Here is an 11,826-nt window from a genome sequence, read left to right as displayed (position 1 = left end):
ATTTTAAAAAAATAATGAAAAAAAAAAAAAAAAAAAAAATCAATCAGATTTAAGAAAATGCTTAGACGTAAGCATAATAGTTTCAGTTTTAACTGGGTAGGCCACGGCTTATTTTAGAATCTTTCCTCTATCTTCTTGTCATGTATGCAAGTTCATCTACCCATGCCCACACAGCATGACAAAAATCAGGGTACCCAACACTGCTTTTGGGGCAGCATTCGCTTTGGTTAGAATCCCGCACCTGTGCAATAATGAAATTCTAATGCCTGAGTATGTGGGATATAACAGTACACAACACAAAATGCTGGGAAATTATGCTCATTCTCTCTTTTCCCCACTTAAAGTGACGGCGAGCATTATGCACTGAAACACAAGCTACCACACAAATGTGAGCTTGGCTGGCTTGGACTAGAGGTAGGAAACGCTGAGTACTCCTGTCGTTCACTGTAGCCAGTGAAAACTGAGTTACAGAATGAACGCCACCTTACCATCTAACATTCTGATATAATTTCGATGACTGTTTCCTTTCCACAAAACAAATAATGGGAAAAATAAAACAGCTGTGGAAAGGAGGAAGGATTAAGTGTGAATGTTGCATATCCTATTTTCAAAGCCACCGTAAGAAATTAATTATTGCTGGGCTCCCAAATCCCCTCAGGCCTCTTTAAAGATCTTACCCAAACATACATTGATATATACCGCCCAGACGACTTTCGCTACCAGTGTATCAGACCCGCGTATAGCAAGAAGCAAGGCTGCCATGATAACGGGAATGGGATGAGTAGGGTTGATTGGCCTAAAAGGAGCTATATTCCAAGGCAGCTACTGGTGACACAGCAGGACAGCGAGCTTAATGTAAGCTATACGTACATGATATACTGCTTACCCTAATCATCAATAAGCTCCAAGATTGTAAGGTAAATATTGGAATATTGAACATACCAATGCAGAACTACTACAAAATGTAGCACACTTATTAGTGTTTGTATCGTGAATTTTCTAATTTTCAGAAGTTCAGAGTTTAACAGTAAAATCAACATCAGAGATAAAATAGGACTTCAGCCATGTTCTTTTGCCAAATTCAGCTAGATCCATTTGGTTCCCTTAATGAAATAAATATGCTGCTGTATTCTATGGTAATGGCCCAAAACACTTTAATAACACTATCACAAGCTGTAATGTTTTGGTGCATTAACAGAGAACACACTGTTATAATTTGTAAAGAGTGTTTTGAGCCATGAAAGGGAGAAGAAAAATTAGGAAAAGAAAGAGCTTTGATGCCAGATGCTATTTTCACACTCCAGCGCGGAGAGAAGTGTAACCTGCAGAGTGGACACTTCACCTTCCGAAGGGCAGAGAGCTGCTGGCCTTGCTGTCTAGGTGGGCTGGGGGACAGCCAGCCTTCCCCAGCACAGCACCCCCGGGAAGGAACATGGGGACGCTGCTTTTCGGGCCCCTGAGCGCATCAGGTGGAGGGACAGGCACCACCTCTCATGGCACCCCACGCCGCTGAGGGCTTAACCTCATTCCGTTGCAGCCAAACTGGCAGTCCTAAACCCCTTTGGGAAAAGCGGATTCTGCACCTGTAGGAAGGCGCTGAAGAACGCCACTCCGCAGCGGTGACAACATGACTCCCTCAATATGCCACGAACAGATTGCCCCGGTCAGCCGCTGCTGGTGCAGTATGCGGCACAGCTGTAGGTACTAAAGCAAACCACAGCTTGCAATACAGCTGGAGGATTCTAGTGCAGCCTTTAAAGAGAGAGAGCAATCGCTCTAAACAGCAAGACAGAGAGGTGCAGATATAGATGGAAAATATGTTAAAAAACCTCCATTTCTACTGAAGTGAGAGCATCTGAAACTTTCTTATTGCCTTCCTGTTGTATTGACAATCATACGATACTGATTTCAAAGCTTCTCCCATCTTAAAAACACACAGACCTTTAAAAATGTTTTTCCTTCTTGTATATGTGCTTTTTATTTTGTTTCCTTTATATGTTTGTCCATTAGGGAAAGACAACTCAAGCGGTAGCTTGCTGACAGCCCTGCTCTCTGTAATTCTAGAGTTTGTCAGTCTCTGAGACAGACGACTTAACAGACTTGCTCTCCATTTTGGTTGGGTAAGTTACCTGTGATGTGACCGTCTCTACGGCTAACGGAGTTAAGGGACACCATCCAGTAGTCTGCAATACTCTTCTCCTTAGCTATCTAATGAATGGCCAGGAACAGAAACAGACCACTGGTAAAAATGACAAACAAATAATTCAGTTCTGCAAAGTGAAAGGGATATTTAGAAGCTAGTCTAGGAATCAGACTCAAAGTCAAGAGACCAGCTGAACTCATGCGGGTTACAAACAAAAAAGCTTATCTTGAGGACCACTTGGAGCTACAGGTACCGTTGCCTCCAAATTTTCTTGTTCAGACTGATCTTACAAAATCCACTGGAGTGGAAAACATGAACAGCTTCTGAAAGGAGAAAAGGAATTTGAGGAAACAGAGCCTAAGTATTGGGGAAATAATTGCACTCTGACTTAACCTCACGAACAGGCTGATGCTATCCAGGCACAACAGAGTAATTAAGTTTAACACTCTGGAAGCTGCATCTCCAGATACTACGCTATCTCCTACCGAGTTAAGTTCAGTTGATGACTTTGGAAAGAAAACAAACAGAACAAGCATCCCAACCACAGTGCTTTGTTGCCTAATGCTTAGACCTATCGTTTGCAGTAAGTAGGTATTTCACAGTTTCAAACTGTGCCTAACATTAGCCTCCCTTCGTAAAAGATGCTAAAATATCCTGGCTGGTAATGGTTAACCCTGGCAAGAATCAGACGTAAGAAAGACAGGATGAGAATAACAGCACGAGAACTTTTAATGGCTTGCACTGTTCTTGTTGTACGCAATTTATATCACCGGCCAGTGATACTCTCCCTGTGTACACATTTACTATGCTGTTTGTTTCTATCCCATTCTGCCTTGTCAACTGGAAATGACCTAAAACTTTGGAGAAAAAAGCACCGTCATAAACAAGACTGTAGTAAGAAATAAGACATAAATCGAAATTCGTACATGCTCATCTATTATTATGGATCTGCATCAAACAACAAACCAATGTCATATGAGTGAGGTACAACAAAGCTAGCAAGATTTCAAGGGAGATTTTCTCGTGTTCACTTTCGGGATGCATAAAATGTAGTCATTTGATTTGTGGACCTAAAGGAGTGAGTGAGTGTCAGTAAGTAGTTAGTTTTGCGTAAGTCAGCTTTTCCCACTGTTGTTATTTGTTATTTGCAGCATTGTTCCGCAAGCACTGAAGAGCGTGCACGTTAGTGATTTGCAGTTTTCCTGCGCGTTTGTCTGTCATGACGTTCTGCTGAGGCACTGTAAATATACACTATTGGCAGAGCTCAGCATGAAGACAATGAATTCCAAAAATACCCAGAAAAATCCACTAGTCTGACTGCAGCTTTCAGGTTTTATAGGAGGCCCATAACCCCGCAGATTATACAATCTTATTTGCATGATTATATAATCTTCTTTTCAGCAACATCCCTCTGAAAAGAGCAAACAACATAATAGGAAAACCAGTAGCGTAAGCCAACTATTTCAAAACCCAGTGTCTGGAATGTGCAAAGGGCACAAAGTAGGAAAGGAAAAAAAAAAAATGTTTTTTTGGTGTTGCCACCAGATTTTTTATACAGACCTTTCCAGGGAGAATGAATTCCAAACGAATGTAAGCCATGAAACACAAATGCAAATGTGGACATTTTCTTCTTTCTCAACAGAAGCTACTTTGGGGCAGTGTAAGACACTTCTCGGATGTTCCCCCCCACCCCGGTTTTGGGCTCTGGCAGACAGGTTGCTGCCACTGCTGCTACTTTGACCCTGGTTTTGTCTTGCAGCTGGTTGAACTCCTAACAGGGACATCATCATTCCACCCATCCGAAGTCCCAGTTATATCGCACAGAAGAATAAACAAAGTCTTAGCTGATATATATGCCTCCACTCCTTGAGTTTTCTCTTCCTTCATACACTTCAGACTTTGTCCTAGACAGGACGTTGTGTAAGTGAAGACTGTCATATTCCAATCTGCAAACAGGCTCTTCTGCTGGCTGTTAAAACTACTTACGATGTCAGTTACTTCAGCAATATTCATCTAAAATTAATGCCTTATAAATAATCAAGGAGTAATCTGCTTCCGTCTGTCAGGCTAACCCCAAAAAGAAAGAAGTGTAAGATTTTTGCGAGAGAAAAGAAATTAAGGATGACCTGACCTCGCAAGTAGGCTTGCCAGACAGTTACGCGCTCTTTCTTGCATGACCTATTTTTCCCTGCTCACACCGCAGAGACGTTTCAAACAAATGGCCGGTAATTTAGACTGCTTGAAACACAGAGGGTTGCCACCCAAACAAGGCAGTTGGGCATCTTAATGGCTTTGTCAGGTTTCCAAAAATTGTTAGTGACTTGTTATCTCTTCTCAAGTTGAAATAGAGCTCTGTTGATCCAGTCCATAAAGGACAATGTCAAATGTCACGCTTTTCCAGAAATTAGTGTACTGGGTACGGATCACGGCCTAATATTTTGCTGCGTATCACGGTGTGCGAATGGCCCCTGTGAAGAAGTATTCCGAGCACATGCATCAAGTATACTTGGTGTTTTCGTTGTAACGCAAACTAACATAAAGAATAACTTACAGCTAAGGAAACTATTTATAGCTTAAGTAAGCCTTCCTACAGCCTAAGTTCCAATGCTGGAATACTTTCAACCTGCTTTTGAAAGATGCTCAAAACTACTGCCTATTAAATTCCCGTGAGATTTACAGAACATCTGTTTCTACTACTAGAATCAGATTCTGTACCAGTTATGAAGATCCCCATCACCTGTAGTATGAACTATTTAATACCCGTGATTTTCAACCTTTTTGGTTGGAGAACTCCACGACCTTCTTAGCAGAGACAAAGACCAATGTATCATGATATAAAAGCCCATCTACAACAGGTTAGCTTTTCTGAGTCACCTTTCAGACCCATTAAAAGTATTTAATGGCCCCATAGCAGAAAATCACTGAATTATACTATTATGAGATATTTAAGGTCACTACAAGAAAAAAGGCACAGAAATGGTCATCTTTTGCTAATTCACAGAAGTCAAGAACAGAAAGCTTGGGAAAGACAAAGGAAAATGGAAACAACGCAAGAGGTGGGGAGACAGAAAAACAGAATAAATGTGTGCATATGGAAGACGAGGCGAAGGGCTGGGTTTCTTCACGCTGGGGCTTATACGTAAAGAGAGAACAACATGAAGCTGAAGGCTGGCAAATATGAAATAACGTGGAAAAGACACTGCTTGTGCTATTTCCATTGTCCAAACGTGAAACGCCTTCTGGGAACCCAGGGGGTGGGGGGGAGGAGGAGTAATAACCGTATAAGCATCTTGTAACAGGTTCTTCCTGAAGGGGATTTCTTGAAAACTGCTAGGCTCTGATGCTTGCCCATATGGGCTTAGGGAAGTCGGAGAAAACGCTGGCTGCACTTTTTCCAGGCTATTTGCATATGTTCTTTAGTATGCAGAATGTCTCTGTATGTAATTGAATTGTTGTTTTTGCCTCTATTAATACATATGCAAATGAGCCACTACTGCAGCTGTGCTGTATTAATCATATGTGTGCTTCTGTCTGTCTGCCCTGCAGGCTCAGGGTCGGAGGGAGGGGGAAGAGGGAATTCAGTCTCTTTAACCTACAAGAAAACTCACTCATGCAGACAGAGGTCTGCTAGCAAACAGCAGGCCTGACTTACAACTGGAAGGGAGATAGGCTGGTCATTTTTCAGTCTTTTTCATTTTTCATAGATATGGATGGAATCTGAAAGTTATGCAGAAAGGACTGTTAATCTAGATAAAATGAATATGCTACCACTGCTAATTCTTTTCCCTGGAGGGCTGGGGAGGGAGTTACAATCTGACAACCCACAGAGTAGCCATGATATTGTTTTACCATGTGTATTTACTGCCTGTAAATGTCCACTGTGCATATGCTCTGACACTCACAGTGCTCAATAAAACACAAAGCATTTATATATAGTCTGTCATAATGATTGTCTTTTGTAAATTGATTGGATTCTGATAAAATGATGTGGTCAAGCTTTTCATTCAAATCTGTTTTGACAGAATATATTGAGTTTACCCATAATGTTATATAAGATTATATCAAAGGCAAGTATGAGCTATTTAGACACCAACTACAAAGCACAATTACCCACCATGAGCGAGATTTATTTGAGCTGATATGTTCTGTGGTCCATGCTTTTACACAACCTATCACAATCTCCAGCTCTCAGCAGGTATCAGGAAAGTGAAGACTAGTTGCATCCTGGTGTTGTGAGGCTTGCCTTTGAGTTAACTGGGAGGAACTTGTTCCATTTAAAAACATATGGTTTGCTCAAAAATGCTCTTGGCAATCAAGAGCCCCTCACCCCACACCTCACTTACATAGTTTAACGAATATTTTAAAGCCATCACTAAGACTTCATAATAAATCCTGGAAAGTTCAAATTTTTGAAGACAACTTACCCCACACCCACACAGAGATCTTCACCCTGTTTAGATGGTTGTAGCTTCACTTACATGAAGCATACTATGCCCCATTTTTCTAGCTGAAGAAGGTCCAGACCTTGGTCTTCCAACGAACTCTTTTAAAATGGCCATCTTGGCTAGTCATTTGCAGAACGGGCGGTGAATATCTAGTGGCCAACACATTCACTTACAAAGCCAGAAACAAGTGGTGGGTGGAAATAGGGAATATAGAATCTGCACGAACATAGCAATTTTAAAAACTATTTAAAAGGGCATCCAACAAAAATGTATACATATTATGTTGTTTTATTACTCCTAGTATTATCATTATTTGTGATGGCCATCAGAAACAGCATAGCAATACACTGAGCTAATGGCAGATGGACAACTGCCATCTTTTGGTTATGCTAATGAGAAATGTCGCTTTTCATGTACTTCGCTGTTTTTTTCCCCAGATGTGTGTGCTCACAGTGAAAAACTCATTCTACTTTTTTTATGCTTAAGTGGATTGCATGAGTATTATAATATTGTAATTAAACTGTGCACTAATGATTCATTCCCTACAAATTAAGTCAGAGTCCTATTAATGAGAACAGGTAAAGTAGAAAAGCAAACAGCGAAAAGGATACTGACTCTCGCTGTTGAAAAACCAGATTAGATGGCATTTAAAGGTAGACACTGCCCAGCAAATAGATGGAATAACCTTGCACTGCTAAGAAATGGTTTACCTTCTTGTAGGCAAAGAATTGGTTACATTAATATCCTAAAGAGGTCATAAACATAGATTGCAGAGTGAATGAATAATGGATAAAGTATTGCCATCTCTTGGCTACATTCTGTAGAGACGACAATGGGGCATCGGACTTTTCTTCTCAGTCAGAAATAATTCATATGGCTTTGCAGCTCTGACAAGTTAGCTCCCCAAAACAAGGAAAGAATTAAGCTTTCAGTATCCAGATGTATCACTACAGTGTTCACATAGCTTTTCCAGGGTCGTCTTTCACAGGTTTGCAGTGGTGTAACACTGGAAGGCCAACTGCTTAATCTGGTCAAAACTGGCTATGTCTACAGATTACAGTAAGAAACTAGAAAGAGATATGCAAAAAAAAAAAAATGTGCTTGACAATTAATGCACAAAAATATAGTGCCATCTCTTTAAGAGAGAGGGGGAGATACCTCAGAGAAATAACCCGAGCAGGCAAGTGGAGAGATGTAGCTCATTCCTGCAACGGTACAGAAGCCAAAAGGAAGCTAGTATGTAAGAAAAAAAAAAAAAAGGTATCTAACTGAGCAGGCAGTCCTCATGCTTTATTTTTGTTTCATAGGCAACAGATGTTTTGTGTAGTACTCATATGACCATTGGAACAGTCTATCTTCTGATCGGTCACTGTATACTTGTTAAATAGCTCTATCCTTTCTGTTTCCTTCAAGTAAAACAAACATGGAAATCACAGATGATTATGTGACCCTTAAGATATTTAGAAGCAAGGTTTTCCAAAGGAAGATTTGTAATGAGGCAGACACCTATATAATAGCAAGATGAGCAACTCTGAGAAGCACTCAAACTTCAAATGGGTTTAACTTTTCTCAAAATCTAGCCACTTAGGTGAGTGCCTGCATGTAGCCCAAATTCTTCTAAAAACGTGGTCCAGACTACGTACGCTAAATGCCACTGAAATTCAGTCCACTGAAAAGACAGGTTTGTAGTAAGGAAAAAAAAAAAGACTCAAGTACTTAACAAAGAAAGTGCAGACTAAAAAACTTGGCTGAATTATTTTTCCAGATGTGTTTGAGGTGTAAATCTGCTCATCATCTTTATATGAATAGCCAAAGATAATCAATCAGGATTGTTCAAAAAGCTGGTCTTCAGAACTGAGACCCAGCTGAAATGCTTGCACACCCATATGTTGCCATGAGGTTCTCTTGATTGGAACAGTGACAGGTTTGGTCATAAAGTCGAACACAACCACCAATAACCATGATGTCCTTCCTGTTTCATGCTAAGATGAAGAGGGAAGACAGTTTGAACGCAGGCACTCAAAACTTTTTGGGGTGTTTTTCCAAGAGCAGATGTTTGCAGGAAGTCTGTATTACATCAGACTGCTATATTGTTTTGACAGGACACAAAATGTCCATACAGTAACACAACACGGGCAGCTGTCATTATACATCCAGCATTATCTTTCAATATAGTTATGGGTACATACAGCATTTGTATAACTGCCAATTAATCAGTCGTTGTCACTATTTGGTTATCAAACAAACAATCTGGGAAATCTGAACCATTCGCACTCCCAATGGTGCAGATTCCTCTCAATTTTCAGATCAGGTCCTTTGTTTCCTAATGCTCAGAAAGCACTCAGGAATTATTTTTTCTCAGGAAAGAAACCACCAGGTATCTTTTTATACTGAATTTGCTCAGACTTCTGGAAACATCTATTTCATACTAGGCATCCCCAAGATGACTGGTATTTGAATAATCACTTCAGTTTACTTGGTGTAACATTTGTTACATTATATCTATGCTTACAGCTTTGAATGTTGATCTTCAAGATGGAGGAATTTAATTCCCTCATCTGTTGAACTGTATAGGAAAACATCACGTTCATATAAGGCGTATAGTGGTACTGTTGATTCATAAGCTTTATTCAGTAAAACACAGTGGCAAGGCTATGTTCAGTTTTGTTCTCGTTCATTTGAATCAGAGCCACCATGCTTGCATCACCCTTGAAGAACGAGACCATATGAAACTTGTGGGGGGAAAAACCAACATAAGAAACTCACGTGCTAACCAAGAGGGATTTTACTGCAATGAGGGTGTATTTTAAAATGACACTTCGCACGATGTTTGGGACTGAATCTTCTCATTAACAGAGGAAAGCTAAAAAGTTTTTTTCCAAATGGCATTTATGTCATTAAAAGCGGGTATGAGTGAATATGCAGGGCTGGTCGATAGCTCTTTATCAGAGGACAGGCTCAAGCATGAATCATGTTAGTTCCAGCTTCTCCAACATGGCCCCATCCATCTACTCCTTTCGCGACACCTAACAATGTAAGTTTTAGTTTCCATTCTTATCGAGTCATTAGTCTCTCTGTGGATACTGGAAATAAAGGCAATCACGTAGGGCTAATCGTGGCGGGTATCAGATGAGAGAATCTGTATGCCCCAGTGGGGACTCAGAGGCAGGGAGAGAAAGGGAGGGCCTCAGATTACGAACTCATCAGTGGGAATCAACAGGGCATTTCAAAATGAGCGATTACATTTTCACTGACAAAGAGTATCTTTGCCACGGGAAAACAATCAGGTGCTAGCTGTTCTTCTATAAATGCAGTATGCATTTCATTTACAAAAAGAAAACTCAATTTTGGCAACCAGGGATAAAAAAAGTACTTCCTGTTGATCTCAGAGTACACTACTAAAGCCATGCCCCGACTTAAAATTCTCTAATGAAATAACAAAGACATGTTTATCACTGTATAAACAAACAAGAAAAAAATCCTTGGCTTTGTCTTCACTAAGATAACGTTGTGTACCAAATTCTGCCGGGAGCAACAAACTGAGTATTGTGTCAGGTTCTTTGATCTCCCCTGAAAACTACTGCTTTTAGTATACAAAGCCTGAAAGATGAGTGATAGGGAGGATAGAAAAAGAAGAAAAGAAGGAACATTGTACTTTTCTGACCTTCGACTGTCTGATGACCAGATGACAGAGGGTTTGTAGGGAACACTATGGCTGTATGCAATGCAGGGGAATGTCTGAAATAAGAAGAGTTCCTCCTTGGAAGAGACTTCAGTGGCTGCACATTCACTCATGCCATTTAAAGTTGGTTGTGGACCAGTTCTTCATGACAAAAATCAGGAATGTTTCTTCATGACTGACAAAACAGTCATCCCTGAGCTAAACTGGATTTGAACAGAGTTTGGAAGGCACATTCCTTCTAGGCTAGCAGCTACGCTAGATTCAGCTCCACTCATGCTAGTATGGGTGACAGTCCATTTTAAGTACTATATCATAAAACCTTTCTCAAAGCACATTCAGCCTATCCAACTCTTTCAAATGGCACCAGAAATTAAGAGGCATGTCCAATTTCTATTAGACAGGTTGCGCTGATAGCTAAAAATTACTGTGAGGAAATGAAAGAAGATACCTTTAAATTTTTTCTAGCTTATATACACCCTTAGAGATCAAGTCTGAAAGATTTGAAGGAGTCTATGGAGTTAGTAATTTGAACTTCTCCCACTGACTGGCTGCCAAACTCTCCCTTTAATTCCAGACTGAATAACATGTAGCAAAACAACATAGGTGAATTTGGTCAATACTTTCATTTTGATGTTCTCCTTTGCACAGAAGCAAGAGGCCTTTGAGGTTTTGAAATTTTCCACAACCTAAACTCATCTTAAGATATTTATGAAGTTAGTCACATTTGCACAAAGCCCACCTTTTTATAAGGAAACTGTCATTGAGATAAAGCCTATTTTAATCAGAATACTTCAGCCCTTCACATGCAGAGATACAGCCCAAAGCTGGTTCTGAAATGAAAGTAAACCGTCCTCCCGACTTACTGGAGCACTAATGCATTATTTTAGGACTAGCTTGAATAACCACAAAAATAAGAATTAGACTCAGACCTCTACTCTCTCATTGCTAGCTAGCTCCATTTTTGTTTTTCCTTTTCCTCTTTCTTCCATATGTGTGTTCATGTGTGTTTGGCTATTATAAGCACTTTATGCATACTGACGTTACTCCTCAAAATTCATTTCAGAGGGGTGACTTTTATGGCTCCCATGATTCTTAAGCCGCCTACGGTATTTGTAACTCACAGCATCAGAAACTAACACACAGACAGTGTAGCTTTTCATACAAAGGCACAATAGGAATGAATGTATTAACCTCTGTGGTGCATGGAATGTGTCAGCTTACACACTGGCAGCTATTTCTGTGAAACTCAGCTAACTTCCGCTGGCTGTGTTAAAATAAAAAAAAAAAAAAAATCTTCTCCAGAACTATGTCCCACGCTCTCGTACGCTGGCCAAACAACTGAAATATCTGATGTTGCAGAGAGTCTACTTCATACTGATGCTGGCCAAACTGAGTTTGAGAATGCATTTTACACGTACTGTTTATAAAAGCTGAGCTTTTCCAAGCAGGTATAAAGCTCTGCTGTTCCATGTGACTTGGCAAATAATAATGAGCGGGAAGACAAATTAGCAATGGAGAGTATGGGATTTTTTTTTGTTTGTTTCTACGAAAGAGTG

General features: G+C 40.2%; 1 protein-coding gene across 2 annotated transcripts in view; it reads right to left on the bottom strand.

Annotated features, from left to right (window-relative positions):
- SOX5 (SRY-box transcription factor 5) overlaps positions 1-11,826 on the bottom strand; it is a 263,656-nt gene that overhangs the window by 78,272 nt on the left and 173,558 nt on the right. The gene's annotated exons all lie outside the window — the stretch shown is intronic.

Source organism: Egretta garzetta, unplaced genomic scaffold (genome assembly GCF_000687185.1).
Source record: "Egretta garzetta isolate BGI_Z169 unplaced genomic scaffold, ASM68718v1 scaffold81, whole genome shotgun sequence".
NCBI classification, from domain to species: Eukaryota; Metazoa; Chordata; class Aves; order Pelecaniformes; family Ardeidae; genus Egretta; species Egretta garzetta.
This window is presented reverse-complemented; position numbering and strand designations above follow the sequence as displayed.